The sequence below is a fragment of the Triturus cristatus genome, chromosome 4_2 (assembly GCF_964204655.1).
Source record: "Triturus cristatus chromosome 4_2, aTriCri1.1, whole genome shotgun sequence".
NCBI classification, from domain to species: domain Eukaryota; kingdom Metazoa; phylum Chordata; class Amphibia; order Caudata; family Salamandridae; genus Triturus; species Triturus cristatus.
The window spans coordinates 962,410,964-962,428,034 of record NC_140586.1 but is presented as its reverse complement, the minus strand read 5'-3'; the positions used below and the strand labels follow the sequence as shown (position 1 = coordinate 962,428,034).

General features: G+C 47.4%; 1 protein-coding gene and 1 long non-coding RNA gene across 2 annotated transcripts in view; both read left to right on the top strand.

Moving 5' to 3' along the window:
- The window catches only part of LOC146839140 (uncharacterized), a 366,458-nt gene that overhangs the window by 266,677 nt on the left and 82,710 nt on the right, over positions 1 to 17,071 (top strand).
- The window catches only part of LOC146839141 (uncharacterized), a 69,697-nt gene that overhangs the window by 1,628 nt on the left and 50,998 nt on the right, over positions 1 to 17,071 (top strand). The gene's annotated exons all lie outside the window — the stretch shown is intronic.

Genomic DNA, 17,071 nt, shown 5'->3' with positions numbered 1-17,071 from the left:
GAGACAATAGAGGGGTTAAGTCTGGTTTCGGATGGTAAAGCATTCCAGATTCTTGGTGCCATTCCTGAGAAGGTACGGTTGTATGTTTTTTTCTTGTTGAATCTCTGTGGTTTTAGTAATAGTTTTTCCGCACTTCTGGAAGATCTGAGCCCACCAGAGATAGTCAACTTCTGTGTTAGATATCTAGGTGCGTTGTGGTGCAAGGCTTTGTGTGTCATACACGCTATCTTCAAGTGAATTCTGGCTTCCAGGGGAAGCCAGTTCAGTGATTTGAGGTCTGGTGAGATGTGTACATTTCTTTTAGAGCCGGTGATGAGTCTCGCTGCGGCGTTGATTGAGGCTCTTAATGGTGCCGTAGTTGCTTTGGGTAGGCCGCAGAGGGACAGGGGTGGGGGAATCATATCGCCCGACGCCCGAACCATGTTGATTTTTATGGTGGGCAAGAAGATTTAATGTCTATTTTGTCCGACGGACAAGTAGACATTAAATCACGTAAATAATATCGGAGCTGTGGGCACCGTGAGGCTCACAATTAATCAGAAATGGGTAATAAAAAGTCAGAGAACCTTTGGAGGCCTCTAATCCACGTGAGCACTGGACCGCGCGACCCCCCTAACCCCCCCCCCCCCCCCCCCCCCACGCCATCAAATTACCAGGCACAGGAAAATTCTATGCCCCGCCCCCTTAAAACATGGAACCAACATTGTCAGCAGCTCAGCATCGTAACACTCGAGTTAACAGTGGCCTTTGGCTGCACCTCTCTACCCGCCACCACTGAGGAATGGAGTAGGTGGCTTACACAGAGGAATGGCATAAGTGCCTGCAGTGCCGGAAGGCCACCCGTGCAATGAGCCGAGGGGCCTGAGGTACCAGCTGCTGCAGGGGGTGTCCTCTCGCCGTCACTTCTACTAATCTGTGTTTTGTAGAGAGCGCCAAGAAGGAGGCGTGCAAGAGACATGGCAGAGCACAGAGCTGGCTGAGGGCTGTCGAAGGGAAGCAGTGAGAATTAGAGGCCAGTGGGGAGGCTTGCCATTGTGACAATCTTAATTGTGAGGCTGCATGCGCCTGAGGCATCGGGGTTGTCTAGTGTGAGCCTGCTTGGGTGTGTTACATGGGTCTGTTCTGCCGTACGCATATGTGTGCCACGTCAGTGTGGGACATTTTGTGTGTCACTTGTTCATTTGTGAACTGTGACTCCAAATGTCCGGTATTTATAGAGCGCGACAGACTTATTCGGCCTGCTTCTAAGCGCTCGTGGTTTTCAGGAGACACTGGGAGTTCAACTTGTCTTGTCAGGGTCACAAATCATCTACAAGGAAATCCACGATTAAACGGGTTTGTTTTTGGAAACAGGGCTCTAGGCGATATTGATTTAAGACTATTGGTAAACTCAGCCTGGTGGTGGTCTTAGGGGCACTGCGCAGAAAGAAAAAAAAAGAATGCCCGTGCATTTCCCAAGGTCATGAAATACAGGGAATTTCAATGACGCAGGAAAGCTGCACATAAAGGTGCAGGAAAATCTCGCTTCAAAGCAACACACGTCCAGCATTCACTTGTAAGAGGCTGGGGAGGGGGTGGGGCAGGAGGGGGATTTTCACTCCCAGTCTTTTCTTGTCTCTTATTTCACTCTGTGTTGCCCTTTGCTCAGAGATCTGGCCCCCTGAGTACCATCTACAGCGTTGAAGGGTCATAAAGGATATACAACAAGCTCCATGGTGTGCTGCCAGCACAAAAGCCAGCTTTCACAGGGGCTACACTTCCCAGCTGTGTCTCTGACACTGAGGCTGAAGCAGCCAGGCCATGCATTGCAGTTTCACTTAAACCGCCTGCCTCCGATAAACTACTGCATCAGAAACTGACAGGTATCCGGAATGCAGGTGCAGAGGCAGGGCCACTGTATTTATTTGGTGCTGCAGCTGAGTACTGGTCCATCAACCCCAAAGCTTCTGCGCCAATTAAAACAAATATGCAGTTGATGCGCACATGTGCAAGGATCTTTCTGCCAGTTCCTAAGGACTTTGTTTTCCTCTCAACTGAAAAGAAAAATGCTGGACCTGGATCCCTTCGACATTAGAATGTAGTAGCTAATTAAGAGCTGGGCTTGTGGTGGGATGGAAAGATTCATTCTATGGTGTGAGGGAGAACACTGCATACCTTTGAGATAGCACAGCCTGTGAGCGCACCTGCTGCATAAATCTTGTGCTATGCATCTCTTAAGTGTAGGTCGAAGTACCTGGCACACCCCATCACTTATCCTTTAAGATGCAGAACAGAGCACCAACAGGAATGGTAATACAGGGTGCACGAGCAAGAAAAATAGCTCAGTGAGTACACATACCTACTGCCAACATAACTGTAAATGCTTAGTTCACCCGTACTCTAGCATGGTGCTCCAACATTCCAAATGTCTTCTTTCTCTGCCTCGCCTGGAAATGCGAGAAGGTTCTGATTGAAGTAGCACGCAGGCTAAACGCTCACCCTCAGAGTGTGCCTGGCAGCTATTAAGATCTAACTGGTTCCATAATTGCTACAGATCTATATTTTAGAAACCCATCCCTAAACCACTTCTAGCTAAACATGTGTGAAGAAACAGTAGCATATATGTGTGCCTCATTGTATTTACATTTTAACTAGAATGAAGGGTGGGGTGACTACTGGAGGGTCTTTCTGCCTGCAACCATCAGAGTAGGAGCTGTATACATTGCTATATTTTATTGTTAATAATTGGGGTGTTTACTTTATTTGCTGTCAGTGCAAGGTGTACGTTTCTATTGCATTTGTCTGCAGTGGTGGGGAGGTTCAAGTTGAGAGGAGCTGTAGGTTTTCCTTAATTGCTAAGGTATCAAATGCACTATACATGGAGGGGTCTTGTGTATCTGAAGACCTTTCCACTTATGTGGCTAGGGCTAGGAAGCAGGGAGAGATGGGCTTGTGACATGTTGGCATTTGTTCAGTGTGTTGGTTCATGCTCTGCTTATGGTTTTGGTGTACTTCCTGCTCCCTTCCTCCAACAACCTTTTCTGGTCCTTCAGGGAAATACTAGACATGAGGCTGCCGAATAGGTTAGATGATGGTCACAGAGCACAATGACTAAGAGAGAACATGAAAATGAGTAGTGGCACTTTTGGATGTTTGTTCAGCTAAATAGGCAATATTTGATTTAGACATCCTGGTAGCTGATGCATAAATAAACGTAATTCGGCAGATAGCCTCTGACTATCCATCAGGCCAAGAAAGTGTTTCCAACTCTACTGGGATTGAGCCCGGGTGTCCTTGCTAGGTGTGACATGGAATGCTGAGTCCTTCCAATTACTCACTACCCCTCCATCTCAATGATCCTGATCCCTTCACATCTAGATTGACAGTTTCTTCAACTTGGTTCTCCTTCCCTTTGCTGTGAAAATGGAATGACGTTTGATTTACTGCTGTATGAGTGTGTGAGTGCTACATATACTACATATCTTTTATTCTGATTGAGAAACTTCCACATCTACCGAAGAGTTGCATTTCTTCACGTCAGTTAACTTTGTGCAAGAGAAACTTTACTGATACAGCCAGCTCAGGAGCGTAAAAGGGGAAATTGATTTAACTTCCCCATTAAAAGTATAGAAGCCCTGACAAGAATTGTGGATACTGTCTCAGTGAACCACAGTACCTCTGCTAGGTGATTTTGCTGCCCCATGAAGAGTTGATAAGCTCGGCCAAGAAGTGCAGTTATTCCCATCCACACATGTTTATCAGAACATCTCTTGCGTATTTTTGAAGCTGGAGAGCTACCAGTTGGCCCTACGAAGGAGAAAACCCTTCTGTCCAACAGGTTCATATTCCGACACAGTCTGCCACAAAGACACAGCAAGAAATGTAGTCAATTACCAGTCTGCACTCTGCCTTTTTTTCTACGTATGAAAATCTGTCACAGGCAGACTGGTTGATAAGTGGGTGCAGTGCACAATGACACCTTCACACATGCTGTACAACTAGCCAGTACAACATTTGCATGTAAGGGTGCATCACCTTTCACGACATAATTGTACTGGCATTTGAAAAATATATTGCATGGTATGTTGCACTGATTGCAGTGCAGGCGCTCTCTGTGCAGACCTATCTTAGTGAATTATGGAGTGTAGGGCAAGCAGAATTTACAGAGGACAAGTAGATTTCTGTAACATTTTGTCCCATGGCCAAGTAGAATTTTTAAAGATTTCCACACCCCTGGAGGGAGATGCTACCGTAATCCACTCTGGGGATAACTAGTGCTTGTACTGCTTGCTTGAAGTCCTTGCTTGGAAGGAAAGGTTTCAGCTTCCTCAGTGTGTTAATCTGGTAGTTAGCTCCCTTTGTAGCGTTGCTGATATGTTTTTGCATATTGAGGCTACTGTCGAGGGTTATTCCCAGTGATTTGGCTGAGTCAACGATGATTGGTTGAACATTGAGTGCCGTCAGGTGTTTTATCCACTCTTGCAGTACAGGGACTTGGGCGGGTGGAGCTATAAGCAGGAATTCAGTTTTTTGGGCGTTAAGTTTGAGATGGTTTTTTGCCAGCCATATCTGGGTGTCCCCCAGCGTTGTGTTGAGTAGTTTGATGTCTTCTAAAGTGTTGATCTTGAGGTATAGTTGTGTGTCATCCGCGTACATGTGGTAGTGCACGTTAGATGCTTGAAGAAGTTCGGTGAGGGTTTCCATGAACAGGTTAAACAAAGTCGGGGATAAAGAGGACCCTTGCGGTACTCCTAGTGTAACTGGTACGGGTTTTGACATGTCGTTGTTGGCCTTGAATTGTTGTGTTCGATTTTGGAGAAAAGAGGTAAACCAGTTTAGCACTACGCCTGATAGACCCATTCTATGCTTCAGGAGATCCAACAGGTTCTCGTGCTTGACCGTATCGAAAGCTGAGGATAAGTCTAGCAGGATGAGTAGGCAGGCTCCGTTATGATCCAGGATTTGTAGCGCGTCATCAATTATGTGTGTCATGGCTGATTCAGTACTGTAACCTGCTCGGAATCCTGATTGGTATTTATTCAGCAAGTCAAAGTGGTCAATATGCCTTGTCAGTTGGAGGTGTACACATTTTTCCAAGAGTTTGGCTAGTGTGGGGATGTTGGAGATAGGGCGATAATTGTTTAGGTCAGTCGGGTCAGCCGTGGGTTTCTTTAGAATGGGCGAGACCTGCCCCATTTTGAGGGTGTCCGGGATGCAGCCTTGTTGAAGTGAGCTGTTTATGATCTTAGTCCAGAGGGGCAGAAGTAGTGGTGTTAGGTTTTTAACGGCGTTTGCGGGAAGAGGATCGGCAAAATGATTGGCAGGGTTCATGTCCCCAAGTATTTCACTTATGGCTTCTTCGGAGTATGTCGAAAAGGATGACCAGTTGGCGTCGTTTTTAAGGTTAGGCTGTGATGGGAAGTGGTACAGTGCAGTTGGCATTTCCGGGGATGACTTCGTGTGCGGTCCCGAGTGTAGGGTTAGATCATTGAGTAGATCAATCTTGATATTGTCTGTCTTCAGGGTGAAGAAGGCAGAGAATTCTTCACAGTTGGGTTGCCGGCAGTCTAAGTGTTGTGGACGATGATTTGTGTCCTTACATTGTGTTTTAATTAGTTCGAAGAGTTTTTTGGGACGATTTCTAGCCTGGTCTAATTGGTGGCTGAAGAATTCTGCTTTAGTGCGCTTGATCTTTCTGAAATATGCGTTTCTCTTTTGTCTTAGTGTATTTAGGTGGTTGGCAGAGGGAGTTGACCTCCAGGTGCGTTCCGCGGCTCGGAGAGAGCGTCTGTCATTGTTGAGCGTGTCATTGTACCACGGTTTTGAGTCCTTTATGGAGGCTCTCTTAAGTTGCAGGGGGGCTACCTCATTTAATATCCTGGTCATGGAATTAAGGTAGTGATTGGTAAGGTCAAGGACTTCCGAAGATCCCGTGGGAGGCATAAGTAGGTTGTAACTGGGTGATGGAAAGGTGTTCGGGTTTATTTTTTTTGTATCTCTTTTCCAGACTTTAGGTCTTGTGGGTTAATAAAGAAGGTAATGATATGATGGTCTGACCAGTCACAAGGTTGGATCGAGACTAGCTGAGTGCAATCTCTTTTAGAGATTATTATATCCAGTATTGATCCTTTGTCGTGTGTGGGGCTGTTGCATATTTGGGTAAGGTCTAGGTCCGCTAAGAAGTTTTTGAGGCTATTCACCCCTACATCCTTGTGGTCATTCCAATGGAGATTGAAATCGCCTAAGAATATTTGCGTATTTTGGCGCCCGTTGTTTGTTGATACCATGTCCATGACGTGCTCAATGAAGGCCAAATTGTCACCTGGTGGATGATATATCGTGTGTAAGGAGCAAAGTGGTTTGTCATTACTGGTGATGTTGAGGCATATGTACTCGCAGGAAGGGAATATCGGTGTAAGTGATCTACTTACTGAGATACTACTCCTGTGTATACATGCGATGCCTCCCCCTGTTTTATCAGTTCTATCCAATCTGATGATGTTATAGTTAGGAGGTACTAGTATGTCAATGATAGGAGAGGAGGATTCATTTAGCCATGTTTCTGTAAGCAGTATCAAATCGAGATCTTGTGAGAGAATGAGGTCGGCTATATCTGCAGCGTGTCTAGCCGCCGATCTACAATTTAAGAGGATGCATTTGAGGCGGGGCGTGATGAGGGATGAAGTAGGTTCTTGAGTGAGAGGGACTCTTTTTAGGTTGTTGTCAATGACGCCTCTAGTGTTATGTTTGATGGGCCTGTGTCAGTTGAGGGGGATCGTTGGAATTGTCGAGGGCGTGATAGGGTTCGTGAGGGCAGGGGCATATGAGTGAAGTAGAGATAGTAGATCCGACTCTGAAAGCGAATTGGTGCTTCGGCGTGGGTGGGTTGGATTATTAATGGCGGGAACTGATTTCCAGCCGGGTAAGAACGGCATAGAGGTGTTTGTTGGGTGCATCAAGGATCCGCTAGCATTGGGCTGTCTAGTAATTCTAGCGAGCCATGGTTGTTTAGAAATCAACTCCTTAAATGCTTGGAGTTCTTCTTTGATTTGATGTAATGCGCTCATGATCTCATCGAATCTAGGGTCTGGAGTGTTGAAGAGTAATGTTGTGGTTTGTAATGTGGATGAGACTGGGTGCGTTGAGGTCTGGTTGGGTTTGTGGGATAGTGCAGGAATGGGTGGTGTGGGAGGGGGTGTAGCACGCGCGAAAGGATGTTGAGGGGACGTGGAAGGTTGAGCTGTAGATGTGGAAGGCTGGGAAGAGGGTGTAGGAGGTGTACTTGGGGGCAGAGGGAGCTCAGGTGGTGGCATATCCTCATCGTGGAGATGGAGCGTATTATTATATTCTGACACTTGAGCCAGGTGTGTTGGGCTGGACTGAGGGCTAACTGTGCAAGGTAACGTCAATGGGGTATCTGGAGTGTTGGATATGGGGGGGAGTATGTTGACAAGTGGGACAACTATGCTCGAACATAAGGAGGCTTGGTTGTCTGTAATTTGAGCGGGTGCTACCGCGGTAGTGCTTGGTTGGAATAACGGAGCAAGATTGGGGGGAGTGTTAGCTAGGATGATACCAAGGGCATAGGTACTTCACAGGCCTACCAGGGGCTGAAGCATGTATTATGCCACCCCTGGGAAGCATACTAAATCTGACACCACAGGCCTGCTACTGCAGCCTGGGTGAGGTAGTGTTAGCACTCCTCACTGAGGTATAGGTTCCCTATATCTCACCTTACACACACATATAAACCTATCAGTCACCCCTAAGGCAGGCCCTATCAATCCTGAGGGCAGGGTGCTTGGTTTCCATGTGAGGGGGTGCCTCTGCCTGAGTAGGGCCCCTCTGCAGCTCTCAGAGTCAATTCTCTGTAGCTGTTTGTGGATGCGGTTAAACCATATACTCTTAAGTGCATTATAACCTAGCGGTAAATGCTAACTTTGGGATGGCTGCATCAAAACATGTCGTGTTTGGTGTCAAACGCTTTGGAATCATACCCACACACCAGTAACTGGTGTGGGAGTATAATCCCACCCTTCTAGAGTGATAGACATGTACCTACTGTGGAAACACGGTAGAATCCTGAAGAGCCCTGGCATCACAAAATGGATGCCACCAGCACAGACACTGGGCTGCCCTCCTGCTGCTGACTGAAACTCGCAGTGGAGGAGGCCCAACAATAGGCATCCTGTCACAGGGAGATGTCACCACCTTCCAGACAGGATTTAGTGTATTGGGGCTGGGTGGGTGCACTCCTAGAGTGCTTTGAAGTCTTGCACTGTGGGAGCAGTAGGCTCCTCTGTGCATATGCCAGCTCAAACCGGTTCAGGGGCTACCTGTCCCTGCTCTGGCACGAAACTGGACAAAGGGAAGTGGGTGTAACCACCCCCTACCCTGACCCTTCCAGAGGAGTGGTCATAGAGCTACCACTAGGATAGCTTTCAATAAAGGTTGTCTTTGACCTCATACATCATAAGGGTTGTGTGGACTGGTACAGGGTGCCCACTTTAATTAGTGGACAGCATATTCCAGGCCACCTTCTCACAATCTTTCTCCTAGGGGTTGACCCAATACTGTCCGAACCTTGGCACTGACATTCTGACAAGAAAAAGACAAACAATAGCTGCTGGTGTGATATACGTTTTAAACCTTCATCCAATTGTTTTATTCCTAATAGGGATTTGTGTTGGACTGCTTTTTATGAGTAATGATTTTGTCCTAATACATGTGAACCCCAGTACTACTAATGTACTTACGGTTGTATCGTTGGTGCTATTATTGCAATAGTTTTAATTAACTGCAAATAAATAAATAAAATAAATAAATAGACTTCTCACCCACAAGCCAGACCCTGCAACAGACTGCCAGATCTCACTAACCTTCACCTAGACTCACCCAGCAACCAGACCCTGCAACAGAGTGCCAGACCTCACTAACCATCACCTAGACTTCTCACCCACCGACCAGACCCTGCAACAAACTGCCAGACCACATTAACCATCACCTAGACTTCTCACCCTCCAACCAGACCCTGCAGCAGAACGCCAGCCCTCACTAACCATCACCTAGACTTCTAACCCAGAAACCAGACCCAGCAACATACCACCAGACCTCACTAACCATCATTTAGACTTCTCACCCACAAACAAGACCCTGCAATAGACCTTCAGACCTCAGTAACCATCGCCTAGACTGTACACCTACCAACCAGACCCTGCTACAGACCACCAGACCTCGCTTACTATCTCCTAGACTTCTCACCCACCCACCAGAACCTGCAACAGACTGTCAGACCTCACAAACAATCACCTAGAATTTTCACCCACCAACGAGACACTGCAACAAACTGACAGACCTTACTAACCATCACCTAGACGTCTCACCCTCCAACCAGACCCTGCAACATGCTGCCAGTCCTCACTAACCATCACCAAGAATCAGCCAACAACCAGACCCTGCACCAGACCTCACTAACCATCGCCAAGACTTCTCTCCCAGCAATCAGACTGTGGGAGAGTAGGATCTGCTTCACATGGGTACCCCCACTTTTTGCTGGTATTTCATGGTTTTTCGACCTTAGTCTGGCTGTGGCCCTGCTAATCAGGACCACAGTCTAGCTGCTTCCTCTCTAAAATGGTTTCCATGTACATTAGGTACATATCTAATTGGATTCTGGAGTGCCTTATAAGCCCCTAGTATATGGTATACTATGGACCTAAGGCATAGGTACATCAGAGGCCTACCAGGGGCTGCAGCATGTATTATGCCACCCCTGGGAAGCACTCCAAAATGGCACCACAGGTCTGCTACTACAGCCTGGGTCAGGGTGTGCTTGCACCCCTTACAGTGGTATAGGCTACCTATATCACTACCTTATACAGACACATATAAACCTATAAGCCACTCCTATGGGAGGCCTTGACAATCCTGAAGGCAGAGTGCTTGGTTTTATGTGAGAGGGTGCCCAAGCATGAGCTGAGCCCCTCTTCAGCATTCGGAAATACTTCCTTATGGCTGTTCTGTGATACATGACGGAGAATGTCCTGAAGCACACCTTGTATATTTCACATTACTATAAGAATATCCTTTTTTTTCAATTTTGCGTGCAGCACCCGTGAATGGTGCGCCGTTCCTTTCACACCAGGACATAATGTCTAAGAGGTGGTGGCCCGCTGTGCTAGCAGGTCACGGGCGGGTTGCACAGCGTATGCACATTGGTATTTCCAAATTAATACTCATCCACCATAGTAGTACAATTTTTATCATATTTATTTCCTTCCTTTTAAACATGTTTTATCCATTTTGTAGAAACATCACGCCAAAAGATGAAATTCGTGGTGTTTTTGGTTTTTAAACTCAGTGTATTGCCCATCCAGGCCTATACATGAATATATATCGAATTTCCAAACATCCACCAGATTCGGTACATTTCCTTCACTCAATGCATTTCGGTTTTAGCAAAACCTTCCTCAGGAGTATCTATAAATTATAAAGATGTATATATTACCATCACATAACATGTAAACCCCATGAAAAAAATATTTGTTTGAATTATCTACTCCATAACAAACAAATTACTAAACATTCCGATTGAATCACCAATTCGTAATCACCCAACATAACTTCCAACTTCAACTAAAAAAGTGCAGTACATTACGTGTGACCTACTGTGTGAATCCCCAAATTCTCTCCATAATCATGACCTTGAAAACCAAGTGGTTTTTAACCCACACCCTCTTAAACGCCCGCCCGTCAAAAATAATCCCTCATCAACTTAGAACCTTCCGTGCCCGATTAACCAAACTTCCCTTCCTCTTCATTCCTTCCCTGTATCTGGTTTAAACACCTTTACCATCCACCTTAGCGTACCTGGTGTAAAGTTTCACAGCGTGTCAACCTCCTCCTTCGTGATCGTGGATTAATTAAGCGCCACCGTACTGCTCCTCCCAAATTTAAACTGCTGTTACCCGCCCCTCCTCTTGGATCACAGGTGTAAACCAACCACATGTTCTTCCACATCCCGCCCATCGCATTTCCTCAAGTACCTATCAGTGTTAACAGTGCTCGCAAAGTGTTGCACACCCACAAAAACACCCTTCTGTCACGTTTAATTTTATCATAAAAAATCCTAACAAATCATAGGTGATATATCCAACTGTAAACAAATATGCAATGAAGAGTCTGTGTTTGTGACTTCTTAATGATCCGAACGTGATGCATCTCTTTTGACGTGAAGCATAATTTTCTCTTTTGTTCTCAGTTTCTGTGATGCAGCCATACCATATACTCTTAAGTGCATTATAACCTCACGGTAAATGCTAACTTTGGGATGGCTGCATCAAAACATGTCGTGTTTGGTGTCAAACGCTTTGGAATACTACCCCCCCCCCCCCGCCCCCCGCCCCCCGCCAGTCCTGGCGGTGGGGGTAGCATTCCACCCTTCTAGAGGGAGAGACATGTTCACACTGGCTTAACCCGGTTAAAACTTTCCAAAGCCCTAGCATCACAAAATGGATGCCACTGCCACAGACACGGGTCTGGCCTCCTGCTGCTGAGGGAAACTCCGGCAGGGGAGGCCTGGACAATAGGTTTCCAGTCACAGGGAGGTGTAACTGCTTCCCCAGACAGGCAGATGTGTATTGGGGCAGGGTGGGTGCATTCAGAGAATGCTTTTGAGACACTGCCTGGGGCACACAAGGTGTCCCTGTGCATAGCCCGGTTCAAATCAGTTGCAGGAGCACTCAGCCACTGCTCTGGCGCGAAACTGGACAAAGGGGAAGGGGTGTAACCACCCCCACCCCAGGCCCACCTATAGGTGGGGCCTTAGAGTTAGTTCATCCCCTAAACTTAGTATAAGTATAGGAATCCAGTCCCTAGGACTGTAGATTACCCTGGACGAACCTCTGAAACATATATCCTGGACCTTCGACTTTCAATCACGACTAGAAGACGGAAGAAATCTCCCTTGTGGTCAAGGAGTGACTCCCCTGCTTGGCAGGCACCAAAGAAGCAACTGACCGGTCTGCAATTCTGAAGCTCCTCCCGGACGCCGAAGTCTCTGCATCCCCAGAGGTGGATTTCCAGACTTCCCCGAGGCTACCCTGAGTCCACAGCAAAGCTGAGGCCCGTGGCTATCGTGGGTAATGTGGAACCGTGACCCCTGGACACTGTGAACTTTTGCAGCAACACTGTCTTCCTGATCATCCTCGAAGTTGTGCTTTGGGCTGCGAGTGGCCCCAGCCTAGAGCACCTCCTGCACCAAAGATTGTTGGCCTCCACTCCACGAGTGACCCGTGGGCCAGCTTCCAGTGCGCCCGCTTGAGGCTCCTTTGCGATCACTAGCCCGTTGGCTAGCAGGTCCCCACGAAGGCAACTCCACTTCTGCTGGGGCTTTTCTGGTTGCTCCAGACTTGACCTTACTTACCCTTGCAGGGTGAGTCCATTAGACCTTGCTGGTCTGCACCGCAGTCCTTTCTCTGATATCCTGTGACTTGCTGTTGCCAAGGCTTGTTGGGTCCTTTCTGGTCGCCGACACCGCAGCACTCGACAGACTTTGTGGGACAGCTCGAATCCGGCTCATGGACTTCGTGGATGCCTCCTGGATCTCGTGGCTGAAGAGTCAAGACACCCATCAACTCACCTGAAGCACCCAACATCTGTGGGCATTGGTCCATCCTGCCCTAGGTCACTGGCAAGTGACCCAGAGTCTGTCCCCTCTGCTTTCAGGTTCCTTACATCCTAGATCCAGGCTTGGATCTCTCCGGACACTTCTCCTCTTCACGGCAGCAGCAGTTCCTTGCAGGCTGCCATTGAAATTGACGACGCGACCCGACACCAAACGACACCTATACACCCGGCTTCCCTGGCTGAGGTAACTCGAGTACTCCGGTACTCTCTTGGGTGCTAGCCCTAGAACTACCTAAGTCCAAGAGGGTTTGGTCCTGACTCGATTAGAAGTGTCCCTAATCTTTAAAATTCCGACCGCGACATTCCCCATAGAAGATAATAGGAACCCGCGGTTGTGTTTCCACACTGCATACAGTTTCCCTGGGTCCCCTGTGTCACTACCTTGGGGTCCCAGCAATTCTAGAGACAATAGGCCTAGTGCCTATTACAGTCGTGGTTCTTATACCACTTTTTTAGGTCTCGCCTGAGACAGCGCTTTAGCGCTGCTCTGGCGAGACTTATAGTAAGCACTTTTGGAAGTGCAAAGTAGTGCTTTCAGGCCGCCAACTACAGTGCATGTGCTCCGGGCGCGCGCACCATTTGGCAGCCTGAAAGCACTCGTTGTCTTTCACTTTCGCGGCCTCTCGGCCGCTTTGATGTTTGATCACTTTCACTTTCGCGGCCGCACTTTAACAAGCTCTAAAAGCGTATTTTTTCGGCTACGTTTTAGAGAAGAAAATGTTCTTAAGATTAATTTGTAAAGCCTCAAAATAGTTACATCCCACAAAGAAGTGACTTCTTACACGCAGAATTGTAAATTGTGTTTCTGTTGCTGGTTTGTTGTTCATGAACATGCCTCCGGAAACAAATAGCAAACAATCAAGGGAGTATGTTTGGGAAATATCATTTGTAAGTAATACATGCTTTATAAACACATGAGCATGTTTTGTTGGCTGCCATAGCATAGCAGGTCTGGCCTGGTCAGAAGTGAGTTTTGATGCATTTAAGGAAGTCCCATTACTTCAAGAGTATTCTTACTGTGTTTCACTTCGGATACCAGGCTCCGCCTGTAGTGTGGAAACGCCTCTATCGCGCCGGTAAAACTTATCCAGAAAGAGCGGTCGTGCTTTTTCACACGAAGAGTGAATATTGACGGACGTGTGTAGAGCTAGGTGGCCCCGCCGTGGGAGCGGGTGCACGTCACGGCGCCTGGAATCCCAGCGCTGCACCTTTCATTGCGTGAAGCCGGACAGAAGAGCTCTGTTCCTTGGCGCACATATTTTGTCTAGCTGCAGGGGAAGCTTTGTCCCGGCTGCTCTGACAATAGACTTGAAAGTAAAGCGCGGTGCCCGGGGGTGGGGGCCCGCGCCCATTGTGGCGCACAATGAGCTCGGCTGCCGCATTCCTGGCCCGCTCAGGGCCGGTGGCTTCCACTGACTGACGGCCTCCGTGGCACAGGCGCTGAGCGCGGCCACGGCTTGTGTAGCCGCAGACGATCGCCGTTTAGAAATGTTTGTTGCATCCGGTGTTTGTCACCGGGAGGCAACAAAACATGGAAACGCACCAGTTTGGAATATGACAGCAGCGTGCGCATAAGGCAGGCTCGGTAAAAGCGCGCGGACTGGCACAGCACAGGCGCCTTGCGTAACTTGGCTTCTGTGCTGGAAAGGCTTGCGTGAGGTGTTCACACTGGCAGGCAGTCATGCCCCACGGAGTGCTGTCGTGCTTCCCTGAGGTGACTTGTGGAGAATCCACCACTACTTCCAGGGCCCGCAGGGCCTCCCTCGGACCAGAGGGTTCCCTTCAGGTCAGGGACACCTCCGCTGGCGCGACGGCCTATGTGCGTGTCTGACACCAGTTGAGTGTGTTACTGTGGGTCCATGCACTTCAAGGCTCTCCTCGCAGCAGGGCCACTTTGGTCGCTAACCTCTCAAGCATCCTTTGCATTTTCCCTTTTAAAACACACTTGGGAGCAATTCCAAATGATGTAAACTCTCTCTCTCTCTCTCTCTCTCTCTCTCTCTCTCTCTCCCCCTCTCTCTCTCTTTCCTTCCCTCTCTCTCGCTCTTTCTCTCTCCCACTCTCTTTCTTTCTCTCTCCCACTCTCTTTCTCTCTCTCCCCCCTCGCTTCTTCCATGATGACTTTTCTCCATCTTTCTTGCTGTCCCACTGTGCTTTGTCTCTCTCCTCCCCTCTCCCTCCCTCTCTCTTTCTTTCACTCTCTCTCTTTCTCTCCCTCTCTCCCTTTCTCCCTCTCCCTCTCTTTTTCTCTATCTGTCCCCCTCTCTCTCTCTCTCCCTCTCTTTCTCTCCCTCTCTCTCCCCTCTCTTTCATTCCCTCTCTCATTATGTTTCTCTTTCTCTCTCTCTATTTCTCTCTCCCACTCTAGCTTTCTTTCCCCCTCTCTCTTTCCCTCTCTCTTTCCCTCTCTCTCTCCCTTTCTCTCTCCCCCTCTATCTCTCTCCCTTTCTCTTTCTCTCTCTTTCGTTCCCTCTCGCTCTACTCTCTCTCTCTCCCCCTCTCTCTTTCTTTCTTTCTCTATCTCTCTCCCCTCTCTCTTTCTCTCCATCTCTTTCTATCCCTCTCACTTTTTCTGTCCCTCTCTCTCTCCCTCTCTCTCTCCCTCCCCCTCTCTCTTTCTTTCGCTCTTTCTCTCTCGCACACACACACACACTCTTTTTCCCGAGATCCATATATTTATAACCACATCTTAAACTTATGGTGGTGCGATAGGTGGCACTGCCTCCTTGTGATTGCTCCCTGATGGAAAAAATGCAAAATGTAAAAAATATTCAGTCTCTAATTTGTATTCATGGCTACAAAACCAATGCTTGATTTCCAAAATGTGGTAAACCATACATTGCTAACAACCTTCCTCAAATATGCTTTTTACACAGCATAAAGTGAATATAAACTGCTTTCTTAGCACCACAAAACATATTTTTTTAGGTCTCGCCTAGGCATACCACCCCCCTCTTTCCTCTCATTTGGATATACAAACCCTCATAGCGCGGGGATACATTCGGGTCACCAGGCGCTTTATAAATCGCCAAATAAATAAATAATAAATAAATTAGGGTTAGTAATGCTCATTAAGAAAACATTTATGGTTGTGGTTGAAGCAAAATCAGCTAATAATTTTAAGGATGTTGGATCACCAGCATGTGTCAGATAGCTAAGTTAACAGAAAATACAGAACATGAGTAGATAAACTGGTGGAATAATTTTTGGTTATAAATGGAACGTCGACAGATGAGGCAAGGATGAAAAAGCATGTACCAATGACTGGTAACAACAAGCATTTGCAATGCAATATGTCTCACATTTACGCGAGTTTAAGCTATTAGCATTGTAAATGACAATGCGTTTTATTTATATTTCAAAAACCAAAACATAAATAAAAGGCTTCTTAAATACATATATTTTGAATATATACCTGGTGTGGTTGTCTTTTCATTTGATCACTCAAGAGATTATAGACTGGTAAAATAAGCTGCTTTACATTCCTTCAAGACTTAGCCTGAAGGCTGCTCTCCATAGCTACTACTAGGATAGCTTTCATAGAAGGTTGTCTTTAACCTATCACCATAAGGGGTTGTTTGGACTGATACAAGGTGCCCTTAGAACTAGTGGACAGCATATATCAGGCCACCTTCTCACACAGACCCTGCAACAGAGTGCCAGACCTTAATAACCATCAGCTAGACTTCTCACTCATTTACCAAGACCCTGCACCAGACTCTCAGACCTCACTAACCATCACCTAGACATATCACCCAGCAACCAGACCCTGCAACAGAATACCCGACTTCACTAACCATCACCTAGACTCTCCCAGCAACCAGACCCTGCAACAGAATGCCCAACTTCACTAACCATCACCAAGACTTCTCACCCAACAACCAGACCCTGCAACAGAGTGCCAGACCTCACTAACAATCACCTAGACTCTCCCAGCAACCAGACCCTGCAACAGACCGTCAGACCTGACTAGGCATCACCTAGACTGCACACCTACCAACCAGACGCTGCCACAGACTGACAGACCTCACTAACCTTCATCTAGACCTCTCACCCACCAACCAGACCATGCCACAGACCACCATGCTTCACTAACAATCAATTAGACTATTCACCTTCCAACCCGGCCCTGCAACAAACTGCCATACCTCACTAACCATCAACTAGACTTCTCACCCAGCAACCGGACCCTGAAACGGAGAGGAGGACCTCACTAACCATCAACTAGACTTCTCACCCAGCAACCAGACCTTGTAACAAACTGCTAAACCTCACTAACCATCACCTAGACTCACCAAGAAATCAGACCCTGGAACAGACTGCCAGTCCTCAGTAACTATCACCTAGACTTTTCACCAACCAACCAGACCCTGCAACTGACTGCCAAACCTCAGTAACCATCACC